The sequence below is a fragment of the Mastomys coucha genome, unplaced genomic scaffold (genome assembly GCF_008632895.1).
Source record: "Mastomys coucha isolate ucsf_1 unplaced genomic scaffold, UCSF_Mcou_1 pScaffold20, whole genome shotgun sequence".
In the NCBI taxonomy this organism is placed as follows: Eukaryota; Metazoa; Chordata; class Mammalia; order Rodentia; family Muridae; genus Mastomys; species Mastomys coucha.
In genome coordinates this window covers 57,049,616-57,074,136 of record NW_022196903.1, presented here as the reverse complement: position 1 = coordinate 57,074,136, position 24,521 = coordinate 57,049,616, and the positions used below count along the sequence as shown (strand labels likewise).

Below are 24,521 nucleotides of genomic sequence, written 5' to 3'. Positions count from 1 at the left end.
TCTCACTTTGTGCTAGTCGAGTAGCCAGTTGACTAATTTTACACTACCTGGTTGTGTATTTTTGTACTCCAGCTTCTCTGTCCCCAGGTAAGCACAGACATTGTTTACATGTTTTGAGTTCTGTAGGTTTAGTGAGGTTTTCACTATTTCACTATTTTCTTCTAAGATGTAGGGCAGCTTTTAATTAGTGCTTCAGAGTTCCTGAGCTAATTGTTTTGTTGGTTTGTTTGGTTTGATTTGGTTTCATTTTGTTTGTATTCACAAACCAGTTGATGTTTCCTTTAGAAAAGTTTTATGTGACACCACAATGAGGTTAAGGATTTGAAAGAATAGGATGGTTTGCATGGACTGGGTATCTTGACCATTCACTGGGGCAAGTTATGCATTTCCTCTAGATGTGTTAGAACAATTGGAAATGAGCTGCTTCCTATTTGCAATGCTGTGCTTAGGACTCAGTGCCTGAATCTGGATAGACAAGGCTGCTACCGATCATATAATTTTGCATACTGTACATGTCTGATGTCCCAGCTGTACCGAGGAAGAACAGTAGAAAGAGCAAGAAAAAAATTTATGTCACCAATTTTATACTTACAAGAAACACAGATAATACAGGGGTTCCTAACATGTCTCAGATTCATTTTCCTGATCATTACAATCCTATGCTAGCATAGTAGATCTTTAACAGTTTATGCACTATTAAAGACACATAATTTCTAAAATCCATCATTTATTCAGCATTCCCAAGGTGTCCCAGGACCTCTTGCGGTACAGCACAGCACACATCACTTAGCTGCCGTGTCCCATCTGCTCTGTGCCAAGTGCTACAGCTTCAGAGACATTCTCTTTTTGATGTCTTGACAGAATTCATAAATCATGGTCAGATTTCTGTAGACTATCTCTGAATTTGCATTTCTTGGTTATTTTTTCTCATGAGTAGACAGATCTCACTTACTGCCTCCTAAGAATCTGTAAAGTGAAATGTTATTTTTGTTATCATGCCAATGGTATATGCAACTGATAGAAATTAGCATGTTAATGTCAACCTTGATCAGAAGATTGAGATGTTACTAGTCAAGCATCTCTCATGAAAGCATCCTGCTCATTGTAGCCCCTGTTTGTTGTGGGTTTGAATCTTCAGAAAAATGGCATGGATATTTGACAAATATGAAATGAGTTAGGCATATGATGTGAGGATTGTTACCAAGTGTCACCACTTGTCTACCAAGTGGTTGGTTTTACAAAGCAAAATATTTTCTCTTAGTTGGGAAGATGCACAGGCAAACCCTAGCATGCTAGATTCCTTAAAATGTTCACTTACTAGGTATGACAATGAATCTCTGTACAGTTTATCTTCTGTTCTCCAGTATGCATCTAATCTTAAACAGTGATCCCAGTAATCTGATACAGGTTCCGATGTTTTGGCCATTTGGGTCCAATTAACTTGGCATCAACAATGTAGACAAATATGATATTCCTTGAATGTCCAGATGTCAGACCAGAAACAGGATTAACACAGTCCCAGACCAGGAAAGGAAATGTACAGTCTTGTCCATTCCTTATAATTATGACCTGCTGCTGTTTATTTTTTAAGCCCATTGATTAAAATAAATTGGTCAGATCTATTGCTGCACATGGCAGAGTCTTAGTTAATCTGCTTTAGATATGATGCCACATCTGGAAGATGATATACAACATCTGGCACATCAATTAAAAATGTACTAGTTGTTTAATCACTGGTGAGAGTTGCCATCTACCATAATTCATTTTATTTTACAGAGTTTCTCTAAGAAATTAAGGGGTAGTGTCCTATGTAGAGTGAACACTGTAAGGTGATGGGGTGACACCAGTTTGTGCCTTCTCAACAGCATGTGCTATTGCTCTTCATTTACTCTCTCGCTAAATGATGTAGCAATTTCAAAGAATTGTAGTTTGTCTTTTGTTTCCTAGTGACTCTTACACTTTACTTAAGGAGTTAACCTGTCATTGCTAAATACATCCATTACAATTTGACATTTAGAGCAAGGAACTTGGTAGCTGTATGGGTATAATGCATTGACTATAAGGGAGCTTACTTTTAGTATCTGAACTTCTAATGATCACAGTGACATTTTCGTAAGTGGATCAATTTTCATTGATAGTGGACAGCCTGTGGTCCTGAGCCTAGGAAAGAACAAATTCTTTTAAAAACTTAGCAATAGCTAAGTGACTTTCTCTTTCTCTTTTCTTTCTGTTTTTTTTTTTAAAGCACAATTCTTTATATATAGGGCAGAGAGTGAGGTTGTAGAACAGCAGCTAGAGGGTCAGTGATTATTTGGACACTGTATTGGTTGTTCTTTTATACCGATTAAATTAATACCTACAGGGCTAGACAAACAAGTCTAAGTTCAACTTAACAAATGAGATAGAATGGTCTTAAATTTTCATGTATTACATGGTAGGTTATTTGAATAATATACCAGAAATTTAGTACATATATCTTTAAAAATATATTAATTAATTTGTTGCAGAATATTATCAAGTGTTAAAAAACTTAGCAGAATTGTTTGTCTCTCACAAACAAAACACTTTTGGTATTATAAGTGTTGAATTCAAGCATTTTCTTTTTAATTGTACTTTTCCATACTTTTACATAATAAATAAGTTTAGAATTTTTCACTCTCTACACAGAAGGAATAAACTCAATGTGACAATAAAAGCTAAAGTCACCAAATCTGTTTGGATACTCAGATCTGGCTTTAGTCTGACAGCACACTAATTTAAAAGTTTGCCTTGTTCACCAATTAGACTTCTGAGTAAATGAATGTGCTCTGAGTAGTGTGCTATAGAAAGGCTTAGCCTGACTCCTTTATAGAGAGAGCATTATATTAAAGCTAACTGACTTGTAGCTAGTTCTATATGTGGTACATTAAACATGTCACAGCAGAATTCTAAACTGATCACATAAAATTAAGTGAGAATGTGTATCTTTGCATCTTGTGCCTGCTTAGTAAGGAGACAGTGAGAAATAGTCCTAAAAATGGGCTAGCTCTTGGAATTTTGTTTCTATTAAGATGCATGTAGTACCTGTAATGTTAATATTGACAAAGCAGATTTTTTTCCATGTGTCTGGTGTTTGATTTATATGAAAAGTTGGGAATCAGATTGAATCGTCTAGACAAATTCTCACACCCCTCCAATTTCCTGTGTGTTTGCACTCTTTCTGTTTAAGCATTTATATTTAGAATTCTCAAATACACTTAGGGAGTACAAAATATACAACAGAAACATCTGCTCCCCTTAACAAAACTATTTCTTCTTTTCTGTTTTGTTTTGTGTTTTCCTTTCACAGGGTTAAGAAAAACACCTAAGGATTGCTTTCATAGCTGAGTGTTTCTAACATTTTTTTTATTATATTAAATTGAATGAAGTATTTAATATCTCCCCACATGCATGTATGCACACAAGCATGCACTCACATGTGCATACAGAGACACACACACTCACAGTCAGGACAGAATGTTGTATGCAGATAGTTGCATCCATAAAAATTTCTTTTCCTTTTGCAATATTCTTCCCTTACCTTTTACAGTGCACTGAGTCTTCAATAGGCTTGGGCTTCTCCGTTGACCTGTATGATCCTTCTCTGCCTTGTCCCATATGATCCTTCTCTGCCTTGACCCGTATGATCCTTCTCTGCCTTGGGCTTGTCCTTACAGTTTGTAAACATGAGGAAAACATGTTAAAAGCAAAAGCCAGTTTTCTCTTACTCTGCCACATTCAATTGTTCCCAGTTAGCCAAGGTCAAAACTGCCAAGCTTACTTATGACTTTTGGCAAGGCTGCAGGGCAAATTCACTGTTTAGAAATGCACTGTAAATGTCAAAGTGGGAGTGGGTGATTCCTGTTAGTTCCTGTTGGGCAGGGCCTAAAGTCTGTAGTTTCCACCCTGAGCAGCTTTGCAAGGGCTGCTTCAGGGGCCGAAATGATAATTTTAACATCTCTGCTTCTGTTCTCTTTTCAAAAATGTATAATCCATCTAAGCCTGTGGGACCAATTAATTGTTTTGAAGGCTGATGATAGCTCAAGTCAAGATAAAGCCTTGAAACTGTTTATTTTACAAGGAGGATGTCTAACATATTATTGCTTTTGGCTTTATAGGAATAAAAACATTGTCAATTGTGCTGGGAAATCTTAAGTCTTTGCTAATGGGAAGTGGCTTTACAAGACAAGGGACATGAACATTAAGTTATTATAATTTGAACAGGAATCTTAAATGACTGACTCTGACTCTATAGTTATAAGAACAATTAACCCAAAGTTGATCATTACTTTATGGTGTTAAGCACATAGACAAAGTCACAGTGATGTGGGTATCTCATTGCAGACAATTGCATACAGCAGAGCATGTTTAGAAAGTACCTTGCTCTTGGCAAAACTTGGTAACTTTTCTATATACCCGAATGCATGAATTAAACTTCATGTTAGTATTGAGCTTTGATCTACCAAATACTAAAAAAAATCAAACCTTAGCACATTAGACTTTAACAAATAAAACGTATTCTTCCTGGAGATTTGAATAATGCTGTAGTCAAGACTGGTGCTTGGAGGTGGGAAGCACCCCAATTAAGTCCATAGTCATACATGATTGGTATTTCCTACCAATAAATCTTCTTTTGTTGTTTGTGGAAACATAAAGTTCTGAGGCTTTATGATGACATAGACTTTTCTGAAGATTAGAAGACTAGACTTTGAGAAGATTAGAGTGTCTTATATATGTTGCTTGGTTATGTTCAAAGGTATTTTCTAACTTTTGGTGGGTATAAACTCATACACCAAGATACATCAAGTGGTCTGCCAAAATGTAGATTCTTTCAAGAACTGACTGTCGAAAGGAGTTCATCTTGACATTTCTTAGTGTTGTCATGGTAGGCAGCTAAGAGGTGAAATGTGATTTTCAATGTTTTTGAGTCTTAGTTGAAGTGACTCAGTAGTCCATCTACTTGTAAGTTACAAATTGAAAATACAGTTCTCTTCAGGACTCACGGGCAGCCTACCTTTTGCTTCACTTCTACCTAAACTTTTGGAGTCAATATTACAGTTTCAAAATGGAAGCATAAATAGAAGATCAGAATCAACATAAAGAAAAATTCTTGGTCTAAGGCAGGGCCAGGAAGGAGCCAAAGGTCACAGAAGAGGCAGAGCAGCTGGGACAGGTTACTTCATGCCTCCATCTACACCTAGGAGGTAGGTGTGTTCCACAACCCTCTGTGCACCAATTCTGCCAGCAGAAAGCTTGCCTCCAGGGAATGCTCAGACCACAGGACTCAGGTGAGATCCTCATTTTCTCTCCAGTGACTGTTTAAGGTAGGGACTGCCAGGAGGCACAGACCACAGAAACAGCAGAACAACTGGGACAGGGTCCTTTCTGCATCCATCTGCACCCAGGAGGTGGGGATCTTCCACAGCCCTCTGTGCATGGGTCTTGCCAGAAAGAAAGCTGGTCTCCCAGGAGTGCTGACACAGGCTTACAGACCCACAGGAGGAACAAGGTACAGCCAGAGACAGCAAGAACATCTAACACCAGATATTACCAGATGGTGAAAGGCAAACACAAGAATCTTATCAACAGAAACCAAGACTATGTGGCATCATCAGAACCTAGTACTCCCACCACAGAAAGTCCTGGATACCCCAACACACCAAAAAAATCAAGATGTGGTCTTAGAATCATATCTCATGATAGTGATACAGGATTTTAAGAAGAAAATAAATAACTACCTTAAAAAATACAGGAGAAGACAGGTAAACAGGTAGAAAACCTTAAAGAAGAAACACCCAAAATCCATTAAAAGATTACAGGAAAACACAACCAAACAGGAGAAGGAATTGAATAAAACCATCCCATACCTAAAAATAGAACTAAAAACAATAAACAATAAACAAATAAAAAGGGAGACAACTCTGGAGATAGAAAACCTAGGAAAGAAGTCAGGAGCTATAGATGCAAGCATCACCAACAGAATACAAGAGATAGAAGAGAGAATCTCAGGTGCAGAAGATACCATAGAAAACACTGACACAACAGTCAAAGAAAATGCAAAATGCAAAAAGATCCTAAACAAAAACACCCAGGAAATCAAGGACACAATGAGAAGACCAAACCTAAGGATATTAGGTATAGAAGAGAGTAAAGACCTCCAAGTTAAAGGGCAAGTAAATTTCTTCAACAAAATTATAGAAGAAAACTTCCTTAACCTAAACAAAGAGATATCCATGAACATACAAGAAGCCTACAGAACTCTAAATAGTTAGGATCTGAAAAGAAATTCCTCCCATCACTTCATGATCAAAACACCAAATACACAAAACAAAAAATGAATACTAAAAGTAGTAAGGAAAACATGACAACTAACATATAAAGGCAGACCTATCAGAATCATACCAGACTTCTAGCCAGAGACTATGAAAGCTAGAAGATACTGGGCTGATGACATACAGACCCTAAGAGAACACAAATGCAAGCCCAGGATACTATAACCAACAAAACTCACAATTACCATAGATGGAGAAACCAAAGTATCCCATGAGAAATCCAAATTTACAAAATATCATTCCACAAATCCATCCCATCAAAGGATAATAAATGGAAAACTTTAACACAAGGAAGGAAACTACATCCTAGAAAAATTAAGAAAGTAATCTTCCAACAAAACTAAAAGAAGATATCCACATGAAGAGAATTCCAGCTCTAACAACAAAAGTAATAGGAAGCCACAATTGCTTTTCCTTAATATCTATTAATATCAATGGATTCAATTTCCTAATAAAAAGACATATACTAACAGACTGGTTACTTAAACAGGACCCAACATTTTGCTGCATATAGGAAACCCATCTCAGTGACCAAGACAGACAATACTCACCAAAAGTAAAATCTACCAAGATGAACGCTCAATTCTAAAGATTTATGCTCCAAATGCAAGGGCTTCCACATTCATTAAAAAAAAAAAAAAAAAAAAAAAAAAAAAAAAAAAAAAAAAAAAAAAAAAAAAAAAAAAAAAAAACTTTACTAAAGTTCAAAGTACACATTGCACACCACACAGTAATAGTGGGAGACTTCAACAACCAAATCTCATCAATGAACTGATCATGGATACAGAAACTAAACAGAGACACAGTGAAACTAACAGAAGTTATGAAACAAATGGATTTAACAGATATCTATCGAATATTTTATCCTAAAACAAAAAGATATCCATCCTTCTCAGTAACTTATTGTACCTTCTCCAAAATTGATCATATAATCAGTCACAAATGAGGCCTCAATAGATACAAGAAGATTGAAATAATTCCATGCATCCTATCAGACCACCAAGGACTAAGGCTGGTCCTCAATAACAACATAGAAAATAGAAAGCTCACATACTAGTGGAAGCTGAACAAAACTCTACTCAATGATAACTTAGTCAAGGAAGAAATAAAGAAAGAAATTAAAGGCTTTCTAGAGTTTAATGAAAATGAGGCCACAACATACCTAATCTTATGGGACACAATGAAAGCAGTCCTAAAATTCATAGCTCTGAGTGCCTCCAAAAAGAAACTGGGGAGAGCATGTACTACTAGTTTGACAGCACATCTGCAAGCTCCAGAACAAAATGAAGCAAATTCTCCCAAGTGAAGTAGATGGCAGGAAATAAGCAAACTCAGGGCTGAAATCAACCAAATGGAAACCAAAAGAACTATACAAAGAATCAACCTAACCAGGATCTGATTCTTTGAGAAAATCAACAAAATAGATAAACCCTTAGCCAGACTAACTAGACACAGACACAGAGACAGTACTCTAATTAACAAAATCAGATATGAAAAGAGACATATAACAAAAGAAACTGAGGGAATCCAAAAAATCATGAGATCCTACTACAAAAGCCTATACTCAACAAAACTCGAAAACCTGGATGAAACTGACAATTTTCTAGACAGATACCAAGTACCAAATTTAAGTCAAGATCAGATAAAAAAACTAAACAGTCCCATATCCCCTAAAGAAATAGAAACAGTCACTAATAGTCTCTCAACCAAAAAAAGTCCACGACCAGGTGGGTTTAGTGCAGAGTTTTATCAGATCTTCAAAGAAGACCTAGTACCAATACTCCTCAAACTATTCCACAAAATAAAAACAGAAGGTACTCTACCCAATTTGTTGTATGAAGCCACAATTACTCTGAAACATAAACTACACAAAGACCCAACAAAGAAAGAGCACTTCAGACCAATTTCCCTTTTGAATATTGATGCAAAAATACTCAATAAAATTCATCATGATCATGTAGGTTTCATCCCAGAGATGCAGTGCTGGATCAATATACAGAAAACCATCAATATAATCTACTATATAAACAAACTCAAAGAAAAAAAAAACATATGATAATCTCATTAGATGCTGAGAAAGTATTTGACAAAATCTAACACCCCTTCATGATAAAAGTCTTGGAAAGATCAGGAATTCAAAGCCCATACTTGAAAATAGTAAAAGCTATATACAGCACCCCAGTAGACAATATGAAACTAAATGGAGAGAAATGAAAATATAAAACTCTCCAAATGGAAGAGGAAATGTCAGAATCACATGATACAAAATTACGTATATCACATATGGTATGCAAGGAACCACACGAAAATGATAAGAATACTTAAAATTTTAAAGCTATTAATGATTTTAATAATATTTTAAGTATTCTGTGAAGTACTACTTAGCACTATCATCAAATGGTATTTATTTCAAATTTATTAGAAGTGAAATCTAAAGATTGTGTCAAGCCTCAGTGAGAATGTGGACAGTTTAGAAATTTCATCTATGATTTATGGAAAGCTAAATTAGAAATAGATTGAGATGTCCTTTCAAAACTAAATTATACATATGATGTCATTCACTATTTGACTACTTTGAATTTAAAAAATGTAACATGAAATTTTACATGCATTCAATGGTCTTTTTGTATATTTTCCTGGTAACTTCACTTGGAATATTTAAAACATATTTTTAAAAAAAACAGCCCAGAGAGCCTATCACCGTATGAATGAACATAAAAACTATGAATCTGTAGTATAAGCATACATCTGTTTTGCAGTCATTGGCACACATCAATACGTCCATCCTATCTCTGATAAGTATACTGAGCAATAGAAACCAAGTTCTTATAAATACAGCTATAGGAATCTATTACTATCAATTCTCTGAAATTCAGAGCATTTTTCAGTATATGCAAATTCCTGGATTTCATCTTGAATGCCATAAAAAGAAACAAACTAATCTTCAAAGACTGAAACATATGGCATATATTATTTGCATAAAAATTAGCAATTGTTCTAGCAAGTAGTTTCTGCAGTACTTTGAAAAATATATAAACCTATACATCTGAATAACTATGATTACAATTAGAATTTAGAAATATATTTTGCCAATAACACCAAAACCCTAAAAGTCAAGTCATCTGGAAGCAAATTGGATTTTTCTCAGATTACTTTATCCCTACTCTGTTCTCATATGATCCCATTCCCGAATGTTTGAGAACTTTTGTCACTCTTTTAATGATTTTGTTTTGAGAAGTAGTTTAAAGGAAAGCACATACAGGAGGCCATTCTGAAGCCGAGAAATGCAAGTTCTCTGAAGATTTAAAACAGGTGGTGATAAAGAGTAGAAATACAAGTGTAAACATATTCCCCAGTCAAAAGCAGTCATTGGTCTAAAATGTAAGCATGAAAGCTTATGTGGGTTCTAGCAATTTCAGCATCTGCTGGTTTTGCCAGTTGAAACAGACTGAAACAGTCTAGTATTGTTATTCCTGTAATGATGACTATTGAACATAGGCATGACCATAAGGCAAGATAATGGATCAATGAACATCTGCACAGGGGAAGCATTTTAACGATTGCGGTTTTAACATACAACCAACTTATGGGTTTTTAGTTTCAAGCGACTTGTTCAGCATCCTGTAATATCCAGGGTGTAAAATATCAAAAACAACATATGGTTGTCAAAAACAGACATTTAAAGTAGCAGGAGTTGCATAATCTGAGATGCATTAACTTTTAATGAACACGGTGATGTTATACAGTTTCCATGTTTTGAGGAAGGTTGAGTTTTCTTTTCTTTTTTTATTATTATTGAAAATATATTCAACTCTCTTAAAATATATTCCAATCAGAAATTCTCCTCTCTTCAGTCATACTAGCTCCTTCTTCCATTTTTTTTCTCCCACATATCCTAGCACTCTCAATTTTCACTTTAGAAAAGACCAGGACTCCAAAAAATGACAGCCAAACAGGACAAAACAAAGATATTCTAAGATAAGGTGAAAACCCTCATATCAAGGCTAGACAAGGCAACCAAACTGGAAAAAATGAGTTTCAAGAGCAGTCAAGGGAGTCAGAGACACATCCACTTCCACTGATTGTATTTCCTCCAAAAGACCCAAGACAACACCATAACACATCCAGAGGACCTAGTGGAAACCCGTGCAGGCTCTGTGCTTGCTGCTGCAGTTGATGAGAGCCTTGCTTAGTTAAATCTCTACTCATGTTTTCTGGTGTCCTCAATCTTTAACTTCTACAATCCTTCCTCCTCTCTTTCTCTAGGGTTTGCACAACTCTGAAGCTAAGGACCCAATGGAAACCTCCTATTTAGACTCCCTCTGCATGAAGTCTGGCTGTAGATCCTTGTAATGGCTCCAATCTGTTTCCCAAGGTACCTCACTGATGATTACTACAGAAGGCACTGATCTATGAGTATAGAAATATATCATTAGAATTTTATTTATTTATTTATTTATTTATTTATTTATTTATTTAATTTGCTAATCATGTTTGGTCCTTCCATAGGTATCTCTGCTATCCAGTCTCTTGTTCCTAGATATACCAGTAGTGTAGGACACAGGCTCTCTCTCATGGGTTGCCCTCAAATTAAACCAGACATCTTTTGGCAACTCCCTCAAATTTTGTGCCACAACATATCTCACAGGCAGTATAGATTGTTTGTGGAGGGTTTGTCCCTGGGTTGTATCCAGGCTTCTCTTTCCACAGTATTTCCATGCAGAATACCTTCCCACATTGAAGAGACTAGAATGCATGGGCAAGGTTTCCATGCACACAACAGTTCAGTTTCTCTATATCCATTGAACTATGTGATGTTCTCAGCAGCAGGGCCCCACTGTGTGTTTTCAGAGAGAAACTTTCTGTCCTAGCATTAGCCTGGGTTGTTTAGGTATCTATTTCTATGGGAATCTCTTGGCCAACAACTCAGTTGGATTCAGATCAATCCAACTGCTGACGATAGCCTTGTTTGACTACAAAAGATGGCCATCTTTTTTCTGATTCCCTATCCTCCATTACTAGTGGTCCTCACTAGAGTTACCATCATAAATTACAGAAAGTTTCCACTGCACTAGGTTTCCCGAATTCAGCTGTCTCTCCCTGCACTCTCTCCATCCACTCCATCCATCTGATACATCCCACCTCCGTCCCTACCAAGCACCCAGTCTACCTGAGAATCTATTGTACTTCCCTTTCCCAGGGAGACCCACATCTCTCCATATAACCCTACTTTTTACCTAACCTCTCTGGTTCTGTGGATTGTTTTTGCTTGATTATTAATACATAATAGTTAATAACCACTGATATTTGCAAATTCATCTGAAATAACAAAAAAAACAGGATAGCCAAAACTATTCTCAACAATAAAGGAACCTCTGGTAGAATCACCATCCCAGACCTTAAGTTGTACTAAAAAGCAATTGTGATAAAAGCTGCATGGTATTGGTACAGTGACAGGCAGATAGATCAATGGAATAGAATTGAAGACCCAAAAATGAACCCACAAAGCTATGGCCACTTGATCTTTGTAAAAGGAGCTAAAACCATCCAGTGGAAATACAGCCTTTTCAACAAATGGTGCTGGCTCAACTGGCAGTCAGTATGTAAAAGAAGGCAAATTGATCCATTCTTATCCGCTTGTACAAAGCTCAAGTCCAAGTGGATCAAGGACCTTCACATCAAACCAGATACACTGAAACTAATAGAAAAGAAAGTCTGGAAGAGCCTCAAGAACATAGGCACTGGGGAAAATTTCCTGTACAGAACACCAAAAGCTTATATTCTAAGATCAAGAATTGACAAATTGGACTTCATAAAGTTGCAAACTTCTGCCAAAAGACACTGTCAATAGGACAAAACAGCAACCAACAAATTGGGAAAAGATCTTTATCAATCCTGTATCTGATAGAGGGCTAATATCCAATATATACAATGGACTCAAGAAGTTAGATTCCAGAGAAACAAATAACCTGATTAAAAAATGGGGTAGAGTTCTTTGTGTACATTGGATATTAGCCCTCTATCAGATATAGGATTGGTAAAGATCTTTTCCCAATTTGTTGGTTGCCATTTTGTCCTATTAACAGTGTCTTTTGCTTTACAGAAGCTTTGCAACTTTATGAGGTCCCATTTCTCAATTCTTGATCTTCCTAGATGCTATTGTGGATGCCAGCAAGTACCGGCTGACAGGAACCTGATATACTTGTCTCCTGAGAGGCTCTGCCAGTACCCGACTAATACAGAAATAGAGACTCACAGCCTTCCATTAGATTGAGCACAGGGTCCCCAATTAAGGAGCTATAGAAAGGACCCAAGGAACAGAAGGGTTTGCAGCCACTTAGAACAAATAACAATATGAACTAACCAGTACTGTCAGAGCTCCCAGGGACTAAACCACCAAAAGTACACATGGTGGGACTCATGGCTACAGCTGGATATGTAGCAGAGGATGACCTAGTTGGTCATCAATGGAAGGAGAGGTCCTGGGTCCTCTGAAGGTTCTATACCCCAGTGTAGGGGAATGCCCAGGCCAGGAAGCAGGAGAGAGTGGGTTGGTGAGCAGAGGGAGGGGGGAGGAAATAGGGTTTTTTTCAGAAGGGAAACCAGGAAAGGGGAGAATATTTGAAATGTAAATGAAGAAAATATCTAATAAAAAATGAAAGAAAAAAGAAAAAATAGAAAAAAAAATGGGGTAGAGAGCTAAACAAAGAATTCTCAACTGAAGAATACTGAATGGCTGAGAAACACCTAAAGAAATGTTCAACAGCTTTAGTCATCAGGGAAATGTAAATCAAAACAACTCTGAGATTCCACCTCACACCAGTCAGAATGGCTAGGATAAAAAACTCAGGTGACAGCAGAAGCTGACAAGGTTGTGGAGAAAGAACACTCCTTCATTGCTGGTGGAATTGCAAGCTGGTACAACCACTCTGGAAATCAGTTTAGTGGTTCCTCTGGAAACTGGACATAGTACTACCAGAGGACCCAGGAATACCACTCCTGGGCATATACCCAGAAGATGCTCCAACATGTAATAAGGACACATGCTCGACTATGTTCATAGCAGCCTTATTTATAATAGCCAGAACCTGGAAACAACTCAGATGTCCCTCAACAAAGGGATGGATACAGAAAATGTGGTACATCTACACAATGGAGTACTACTTAGCTATTAAAAACAATGAACTTATGAAATTCTTGGGGAAATGGATGGACCTGGAGAATATCTTGCTGAGTGAAGTAACCCAATCACAAAAGAACATACATGGTATGCATTCTCTGATAAGTGGATGTTAGCCTAGAATTTCAGAATATACAAAGTACAATCCACAAACCACAAGAAACTCAAGAAGAAGGAAGACCAACATGTGAATAGTTCATTCCTTCTTAAAAGGGGGGACAACATACCCATAGATGTATTTTCAGAGACAAACTATGGAGCAGAGACTGAAGGAAGGACAATCCAGGGACTGCTTCACCTGGGAATCCTTCCCATATTCAATCATCAAATCCAGACACTATTGTGGATATCAGCAAGTGCTGGCTGACAGGAGCCTGATATAGCTGTCTCTGGAGAGGCTCTGACAGTATCTGACTAATACAGAAGTAGAGGCTCACAGCCATCCACTGGACTGAGTACAGGGTCCCCAATGAAGAAGCTAGAGAAAGGACCCAAGGAGCTGAAGGGCTTGCAGTCCCTTAGCATGAACAAAATATGAACTAACTAGTACACTCAGAGTTCCCAGGGACTAAAATTCCAACCAAAGAGAACACATAGGGGGCCTCATGGCTCCAGCAGCATGTGTATAGCAGAGGATGGTCAAGTCAGTCATCAACAGGAGGAGAGGACCTTGGCTCTGTGAAGGCTCTATGCCCCAGTGTAGGGGAATGCTAGGGCCAGGAAGTGGGAGAGGGTGGGGAGGTGATCAGGGGGAGGGGGGAGGAAACAAGGGATTGTCTTAGTTTTTTTTTTATTTTATTTTTTTCTTCTTTTCTTTTCTTTTTCATTTTTCTTTTGGGGGGAATCTGGGAAAGAAGATATTATAAATAAAGAAAACATCTAATTTAAAAAAGGAAAAAATAATACACCCTATTTTCTTTATGGGTCTGGTTTGCCTCACACAGGATTACTTTTTCTATTTGCATCCATTTGCCTGCAAATTTCACTATGTCACTTTTAAAACAGCTGAGTGATAGTACACTGTGTAATTTTACTACATGATTTTATCCATTTTTCAGTTGAATAAGACCTAGATTGTTTACAATTTCTGGCCTTTAGTAATAGAGCGTAATAAAAATGTTTGAGCAAGTGTCCTTGTGATAGGATAGACTATCTTTTGGGTATATATATATACTCAAGAGTGGTATGGCTAGTTATTGAGGTAGATCAATTCCCCATTTTCTGTAAAACTGCTATATTGATTTCCATAGTGACTGGACAAGTTTGAACTCCCATTTGCAATGAAGTAGTGTTTCTCATGCTCCACACCCTTGCAAGCATGAGCTGACACTTGTGTTCTTGATCTTAGCCATTCTGACAAGTGTAAATGGAATCTCAAAGTCGTTTTGATTTTCATTTCTATGGTGGCTGAAGATATACATTTATTTATGTGTTTCTCAGTCCATTGAGATTCATCTGTTGAGAATTTTGTGTTTATATATGTATATTTTTTTAAATTGGAATATTTGGGTCTTTTGAGATATAGGTTTTTTTGTGATCTTTATATATTTTGGATATTAACCCTCCATCAGATTTGGAATTGGTAATATCCTTTTTCTATTCTGTAGGTTGCAGTTTTTTCCTATTGACAGTCTTTGCTTTATAGAAAATTTTCAGCTGCATGAGGTCCCATTTATTGTTGCCTTTAGTGCCTACACTGTTAGTTTTATGTCCAGTCATCTTCTGTACCAATGTATTCAAGGCTATTCCCAGACTTTCTCTTCTATCAGCTTCAGTGTATGTAGTTTTATGTTGTTATCTATAATCCACTTGGACTTAAGTTTTGTGCATCACCATGGTTTAAACTGTGTTAATTTGAATCATTTGTAATTCAAAATATTTTTAAATTTTATTTTATATGTATGAGTTTTTGCCTCATGTATGTACTATATCACTCATGCATGCCTAATGCCTATGGAGGTCAGAAGTCAGTACTGGATACCCTAGAGCCAAATGGGAGTTGGAACTGAACCCAGCAACAAGTGCTCTTAACCACTGGGCTATCTCAAATCCTTCCACGTATGTTTATATGTTTGTTTTTTGTTTCCCTTACTTTTTTTAAATAAAGAAGATCATGATAATTACTTCAGTCTTTCCACAAACTAAAGACCCTCCATCTTAATATTCCCAATGCAGAAATTACAGATATGCACTATTTATTTCATTATATGACTAAAAAACAGTTATATTAAAAAACTAAACATTAAAAATAAACAGTTTTGTTTAAATAAAACATTAAAATTGGTCATGTTGAAGAAGCATTGTATGATGTTTTTATTAACATACATGCTGTATGCTTAAGTCATAAAAATATCTGTCTTTTTACATCCATCATTTTTCATGGTGAAAACATTATCATTAGTCATTGACTGTACAGAAAGGATCATGTATTGAATCCTGACTATATTCTTTAGAATTTTGTTTAAAATAGAATATGATAAAAAGGAAAATTAATAGCAACAAAAGACTTTATACAATAGAAAAATACATATAACAGAAAATGAACAACAATTAAGCAACAAATGATAAAATTTAAATAACTGTTAAACTTTTTGTATTAATACCAATGATTCTTTCTAATAGTTCCATATCAAAGAGATTACCTAATATATCTTAAGTGCATTTGGAGGGTTGCTAGGAAATTATGTAACTGCATTTTAAGACTAGAAATGCTGTTTTCACACAGCCACTTAAATAGTCTTCTTGAAGATTCAAGTTATACTTTGTCTGAGGCTGATTTTGTACTAGAAACTTCATAATATATTCACTTCGCTCCTTGTGTCTCTGAACTCTCTTCATGATTTTTTAATTAATTGTATTATTTATTTACATTTCAAATGTCCTCCTTCCCAGTTTCCCCTCTGCAAACCCCCATCCCTCCCCCTACTTTTGCCTCTAAGTGGGTAGTCACTCTGCCACCCACCCATTCCCACCTCACCCCTCTAGCATCTTCCTTCGAGGGAGCAACAACCCTCCATAGGACAAAGTGCCTCCTGGGCTCCCACGTATGCCAGATAAGACATATATAGCAAGAGCCATGGCCACACCCTGTGGTTGGTGGTTTAGTCCCTGGGAGCTCTGAGTGGTTCTATTAGTTGATATTGTTGGTGTTCCTATGGGGTTGCAATCCACTTCAGCTACTTCAGTCCTTCCGGTCTTCCACTGTGGTTCCTGGACCCAGTCCAATGTTTAGCCTTGAGTACCTGCATCTGTCTTAGGTGCTAGCAGAACCTCTCAGAGGGCAGCTATATACCAGGTTCCTGTCTGCTAGCACTTCTTGGCATCAGCAATAATGCTGAGGTTTGGTGCCTGCTGATGGGAAGAATCCCAAGGTGGGGAGGTCCCTGGATAACCTTTCCTTCAGCCTCTGCTCCAAATTTGTCCATGTGTTTTCTTTAGACAGGTACAATTCAGAGTTAAACATTTTGAGATGGGTAGATGGCCCCATCCCTCAACTGAGGGCCATGCCTTTTTATATACTGGAAGTGGTCTCTTTAGGCATTTTTGCTAATGTCATTCCCTTTGGGTCCTGCAATTCTCTTGTATCCCTGGTGTCCAGAACTTTCTAGTGGTCTGCCGTCCCAGTTCCACACTCCCCATTGTTACATATTTCTATCCATTCTCCTGACCCCCTGAATTTCTCTCTTGTTTCTTCCATATCTGATCCTGTCTCCATTTCTCCTCTTCCTCCCCTCTCCCATAAAGTACCCTCCCTCTGCTTCCAGTGATTTTTTTGTTTGCTTGTTTGTTTGTTTGCTTCCCCTTTCTGAGTAGGATTGTAGCATCCACACTTTGGCCTTCCTTCTTATTAAGCTTCATGTGGACTTTGAGTTGTAGCCTGGATATTCTCAGATTTTTGGCTAATATATACTTATCACTTAAGTACATGACATGATTAAGTATGTTCTTTTGGATCTGGATTATCTGACTCAGGATGATATTTGCTAGTTCCATCCATTTGCCTGAAAAATCATGAAGTTGTCAGTTTTAATAGCCAAGTAGTTTTCCATTGTGAAAATGTACCACACTCTTATGATTTCATAACAATGTTTCTGTTAAAAACCAGACTTGTCTCTTTGTTTCCCGTTTTGCTTTTTGAGGTTCCACATTGTACCTCACACTAATTTTCTATTTCATTTACCTGTATAATACATTTTAGTACTCAGTTTTCAATGTTCATTTACCATTGTATTTTACATCATAACTTTATTATCCATAATCTCATGATTATCAGAAAGCATTGAAAATAGATAAACCCATTTTCTCTCAATAGTATCTCCACTAGGAATCAAAGGAGTTACTGGGTGTGGTATAACAGAAAAAAAACAGGATAATCAAATATATTTTTGAATAATAATATGAAAGGAATTCATAAAGATTTCTATTTCATCTTCCAAAGAACATCTGAAAGCCCAAGTTTTAGTCATATTGTTGTTACTAATATAAGGCTACAGCTGCTTTTATGAGCTAGAAATAGCATATATAATTGTTCCTGGAAACATAGATATTATAATAAACATGATGATAAAGATAATACTACAATTTGAGAGTCATTACATGTGTAGAGATGTACAGAATATTTTTGAAAGGGCATTTTAATGGTTTTACCCCAGCTGTACAATGAAGTTGAAACATCATTCAGAATGTACAACATTTTCATCGATAATACTGGGTCACGTTCTCAATTTTTTTTGTGTGTGAAATGATATAAACTAGTGCTTCTCTTGCCTAGTTCACTTTTATAGAATATTTATTTAGAACTGCAATTTTAGTCTTTTTTTTATTTTTGACATATAACTGAGAGCTACAGCATTATACATATTACATCATGACTTAGTGCAATAGCATTTTCATGAGTAAATGCATTCATAGGTATAAGACAAAACATGCAAAACAATGTTATCACTAATTACTAGAGTTCTGACAGATTTTCTACTGAGATGATTCAATTTCCTACACCATTGCCCTTTGCTCACTGGGTATGAATACGGAGCTGGAAATACATCACAGTAAATGTGCGCACTCATCTGTAATACATGCTAGGAAGTGTGTTCATTTTCTGTGATACCTCACTCTTTCCATCTTTATTATGCACAGAGATGTTTTGCTACCACATTATAAGCAGAATGCATGTCTTTATTTAGGAATTAACCTTGATTTAATATGGATAGATAACAAATTTAACTAAAGAAATATCAACCATTTTTTTTGTAAATATTTCCACGGGAGATATTAAAATGAGCAATTTTGTAATACAAGAAAAGCAAAGTACTGACAACACAAGGTGTTAATGCATAGGACAACTGAACGCTCTTATGGTCCCAGTGGTAATTAAAATGAGAGTAATCATTCCCTGATTAGTCATCTGTCTGTTAAATTAACCACACATGTGATAATCAAATTATATATAGAAGAAGATTCCATCAAGTTTCCGGTGTTATAGTTTAATTTGTTAGTCATGGGATGGTTAATATTAAGCATGCTATTCAAACTTTCAGAAATGATGTGCAACAAAGAAATATTATTTTTAAAACAATTATTATATTTATTTACATTTCAGGTGTTGCCCCCTCCATGCCTCTCCACCACAGTTTCTCACACCATCCCCCTTCTTCTTGCCTCCCCCATGTGTTCACCACCACTGAACAAGTCTCTATAGGATTAGGTACTTCTCCCACTGAAGCCAGACCAGTTCTTATCTGGCCTCAGACCATGCAGTATATGTTGTTGCCTGCTTGGTGGTTCATTCTCCGGGATCTCACAGGCATCCAAGTTATTTGAGACTGCTGGTCTTCCTGTACGGTCGCCCTTACTTCAGCTCCTTCAATTCTTCCCCTAATTCCTCTATAGGGTTCCTGACTTTAGTCCAGTGGTTGGCTGTATCTGCATCTGTCTCAGTCAGCTGCTGGTAGGGCCTCTCAGAGGACAGTCGTGCTAGCTAGGTTCTGATTTCATCATAGCATCAGAAATAGCGTCAGGATTTGGTGCCTCCCATGAGATGTATCCCAAATTGGGCTGGTCACTGGACATCGTTTCCTTTGGTCTCTTCTCCATTTTAGTCTTTGCAGTTCTTTAAACACGAATAGTTCTGGGTGAAAAAATTTGAAGGTGAATAGGTGTCACTGTCCCTCCACTTGAGGTCCTGTCTCTTTACTGGAGGTGGACTTTCCAAATTCCCTCTCACAACTGTTGGGAATTTTGGCTAAGGTCACCCCCATTGAGTTCTGAGATTCTCTTACCTCCCAGGTTTCTGGGACTTTCTAGAGGTTCGCCGACCTCCCACCTCCAGAATTTGCATATTTCCATTCATTCTTCTGGTTCACTGTTTCTCTCCTGTTCTTATCACACCCATGAGTATCTGGTCCTATACCCCTTTCTACTTCCCTTCCCGTTCCCCACCTTCCCTCCCTCTCTCTGCTTCCCATAATTATTTTATTTCCTCTTCTAAATGGGATTTAAGCATCCTCATTTGGGCATTCCTGTTTGTTAAACTTCTTATGGTCTGTGGATTGTGTACATTGTGGCTCATATCTACTTATCAAAGTGTACCTACCATGCATATATTTTTGCATCTGGGTTACCACACTCAGGATATTTTCTAGTCCCATCCATTTTCCTTAAAACTTCATAATGTCCTTATTTTTAATGCCTGATTATTATCCCATTGTGTAAATAAATCATATTTTCTGTATAAATCCTTTAGATGAGGGACATCTTGGTTGTTTCCAGCTTCTGGGTATCACTAATAAGGCTTTTGCAAACATAGTGGAGCTCATGTCCTTGGAGTATTGTGGAGCATCATTTGGATATATGCTCAGGACTAGTATAGCTGAGTCTTCAGGTGGAGCTATTTCCAATTTTCTGAGGAACTTCCAGACAGATTTTAAGAGTGGTTGTAAAAGTTTGCAATCCCACCAGCAATGTAAGACTGTTCCTCTTTCTCCCATATCTCCACTAGCATGTACTGTCACATGAGTTTTTGATCTTAGCTATTCTGATTAGTGTAAGGTGGAATCGCAAGATCATTTTGATTTGTGTTTCCCTGGTGACGAAGGATGTTGTACATTTCTTTAAGTGGTTCTTGGCCATTCAAGATTCTTCTGCTGAGAATTCTCCATTTAGCTCTGTACACACTTTTTAAATTGGGTTATTTGGTATTGTGGAGGTTATCTTCTTGAGTTCGTTTTATATTTTGGATATTCGCCCTCTATCAGATGAAGGGTGAGTGAAAAAAATTTCCCAATCTGTAAGTTTCAGGTTTGTCTTATTAACTAAGCTTTTCAGTTTCATGAGATCGCATTTATCAATTATTGTTCTTAGAAATTGAGTCATTGGTGTTCTGTTCAGGGAATTTCCATTTGTGCCAATGCACTTGAGGATCTTTCCCACTTTTTCTTCTATTAGATTCAGTGTATGTGGTTTTATGTTGAGGTGTTTGTCTATGTGGACTTGAGCTTTGTACTAGGTGATAAATATGGATCTATTTTCATTCTTCTACATTCTTCTAAATGGTGCCAGTCTGACAAGCACCATTTGCTGAAGATGCTTTCTTTTCCCAGTGTATAGATTTTTGGCCATATGTTTGGGCTTATTTTTGGGACTTCAATTCTATTCTATTGATCCACCTTTCTGTCTCAGTACCAACACCATGTGATCATTAATACTATTGCTTTATAGTATAGCTTGAAGGTCAAGGATGGTGATTGGCCCAGAAGATCATTTATTGTTGAGAAAAAATTGTTGTTTTTGCTAAACTGGGTTTTTCATTTTTCCATAGGAAGTTGAGAATTACTTTTTCCATGTCTGTGAAAAATTGTTTTTAAATTTTGATGGGGATTGCATTGAATCTATAGATTCTTTTTGGTAAGATGACTACTTTAACTATGTTAATCCACTAATTCATGAGCATGGGAGATCTTTCCATTACACCAGAATATTTTGTATTACTTGTGGCTATTATGAAGGGTGTTGTTTCCCTAATTTCATTTTCAGCCTATTTATCATACGAATGTGAGACTACTGATGTGTTTGAGTTAATTTTATATCCAGCCTATTTGCTGAAGTTGTTTTCCAGCTGTAGGAATTCTCTGGTGGAATTTGGAGGTTGCTTATATCTACTGTCACATCATCTGCAAATAGTGATAATTTGACTTCTTTCTTTCCAATTTTTATCCATGGATCTCTTTTTGTTGTCTAATTGCTCTAGCTAGAACTTCAAGTACTATATTGAATAGATAGGGAGAGTCTGGGCAACCTTTTCTTGTTTCTGATTTTAGTGGGGCTGCTTCCAGTTCCTCTCCATTTAATTTGATATTGGCTATTGGTTTGATATATATTGACTTTATTATATTGACTTTATTATTATGTTGAAGTATATGCCAAGAATTTCTGATCCCTCCAAGGCTTTCAACATGAAGTGGTATTGCCCAAGGCTTTTTCAGTGTCAAATGAAATGACATGACCATGTGCATTTTTGTTACATCCGCCTCAACCAGCAAGAAAGACGCAACCAGAGCTCTTCCTTTTAGCAGTTTATTCAGGAACATTGTAAGAGTCTTCTCCCTCCTGCTTCTCCCTCCTGCTCTCCTGCCTTCCTCTCCTGCTCTCTTGCTCTGGGGAGCCGTTACTTAAGCCCCCCCTTCCCGCCATCTAAGCCCCGCCTTCCGGCCCACCCTTGGCCGTTAAGTACTCTCAAGCTTAGCCAATCCCAATGGGCTATGTGGCAAAAGTGAATAGGTCACCAAATGCGGAAGCAACCAATGGCAGCAAGCTTAGCCAAATGAAGGCTTGTTTATGAGACTGCTTGCTCTTGGAATGGCTCTCCACAGTTCCCCTTTTTAGTTTTTAGAGGAAACAGGCAAGAGTAGAGGTCTGATCTGGAAACATGGACATTGTACTGATCCTCACTTAGGTGTCATCCACCCAAAGAGTACCAGATCCGTCCAATACCTTTTTCTCAGAGGCGGGGTCTGGGGTACCAACCCGCATGCAATCAGACGTGCTCTTCTTGAGGCCCGCTAGAAGATGACCCGGAGTACCTTGCTTCACCTTGCAGCCTGAATGTGATGATCATTTTTGCATGACTGTCAGCCATGCCTGGGGAGACTGTTCTGCCTTAATGGCTGTAAATGCTTGCACAATCATGGCTGCATTCCTTCTCTGAGTGAACCTGATCCTGCATATATACCACAGGCCTACAAGGCAGACCAGCAATAGGAGACCAAGCAATCTAAAGGCAAAAATGGAACATCTAAACTTCTATTGGTACTAAAAAAGCGAGGAAACACTTGAGCATTATGTCGTATCGGCATTGGTCTTGGAAACACCAACAGAATCTCCCATCTTGGCTCCGCTTGGCTTTCCACCAGGAACAGAAGAAGAAGGGTACACAAGGCTCTTGGGCACGATCTTTCCATTTTGTGTGGCACACTTCTGTGTCAATCACTCAGGGGCCCACAGAGGCTCCAAATAATCCTGAGGAAAAACACAAACAGATCCCTTCGCCCACTCCAATGCTGGATCAGGACCATGCCAAATGCCCGTGATCATATCCTTCCACTTCACAAATCCCTTCAAGGAACCTCTGCTGCACTAATGACGATCCACAGCAGAAAGGCCATCTAAATCCAAATTTTAAAAATTTAAGGTAAAAAGAGCAAGAGCAGTTCTTTCTTTCGGGGTATGACCTTGGCCAATTCCCCCTTTTTGTTTTTGTAAAAGTTCTTTAAGAGTACGATGTGCATGCTCCACGATGCCCTGCCCTTGAGGATTATATGGCAGTCCATGGGAAACATGAACTTCCATCTGTTTACAAAATGACATAAAGGTTTGAGCTGTATAGGCAGGTCCATTATCTAATTTTAGCTGCTGGGGTTTGCCCCAAGTAGCCCATGCCTCTAGACAATGCAAGAGGATATTGCATGCCTTTTCTCCACTCAAAGGGGTGGCATGAATGATCCCAGAACATGTATCTACAGATACGTGAACATATTTTAAAGTTCCAAATTCAGAAACATGTGTCACATCCATCTGCCAGATCTTAAGGGGGGACAAACCCCCTGGATTGACACCCATGCCAGGGGGATGATGATGGATTATACATTGAGGATAATCTAAGACCACCTGTCAGGCATCAGTTCGAGACAGATGAAATTTTTGTTGTAATGTCTTAGCATTTACATGAAAATTTTGATGGAACTGTTTAGTCATTTCCATAGAAGAACTCATGAAAATGCACTCCATCCTAGTCCATTGATCTACAATCTCATTTCCTTTACTTAAAGGTCCTGGCAACCCTGTATGAGCCCGAATATGCTGAATAAAAAATGGATTCTTTCTCTGCCAAATTAATTTCTGCAAATTCTCAAATAATGCACAAACGGTATATTAATTTTAATGGGGCCAGCGGTTTCAAGAATTTTAGCAGCGTTAACAACATTAGCCAAATCAGATATCAAATTAAAAGCAAATTGGCAATTTTTAAAAACTTCAATTACTATTTTTAATTCAACTATTTGAGGAGAGAGAGCCTGGCGGGAATTGACATAACACGAGGCTCTTGTTTCTCTACCAAATAGGCCCCACAGCCTGTTTTAGAACCATCAGTAAACACATTTGGGGCCCCAGTTAAAGGGGCAGCTGACATAACTTTTGGAAAGATCACAGGATTCTCTCTAAAGAAGGATAATAAAGGATGCTTGGGAAAATGATTATCTATTAATCCTGCAAATCCACACTGAAGGATAGCCCAAACATCAATGGTACCACACAAAACTTTAACCTGATGAACAGAATATGGGACAATAATAGTAGCTGGGGATACCCCAAAAAACTGTAAACATTGCTGTACTCCGGTCTGTGCCAAACTTGCAACTGCAGTACTACAATGCTCAATAGATTTTGCCGGAGACACTTTTGGATATATCCATAATAATGGGCCATCCTGCCACAAA

The 24,521-nt window shown here is 37.5% G+C and overlaps 1 long non-coding RNA gene across 1 annotated transcript in view; it reads left to right on the top strand.

Annotated features, from left to right (window-relative positions):
- The first annotated feature begins 4,740 nt into the window (after positions 1-4,740).
- LOC116098154 overlaps positions 4,741-24,521 on the top strand; it is a 72,835-nt gene continuing 53,054 nt past the window's right edge. Inside the window, exons 1-2 of the long non-coding RNA XR_004121725.1 lie at positions 4,741-5,222; positions 10,617-10,725. This is a non-coding gene — a long non-coding RNA (uncharacterized LOC116098154). The remainder of the gene's footprint in view (positions 5,223-10,616; positions 10,726-24,521) is intronic.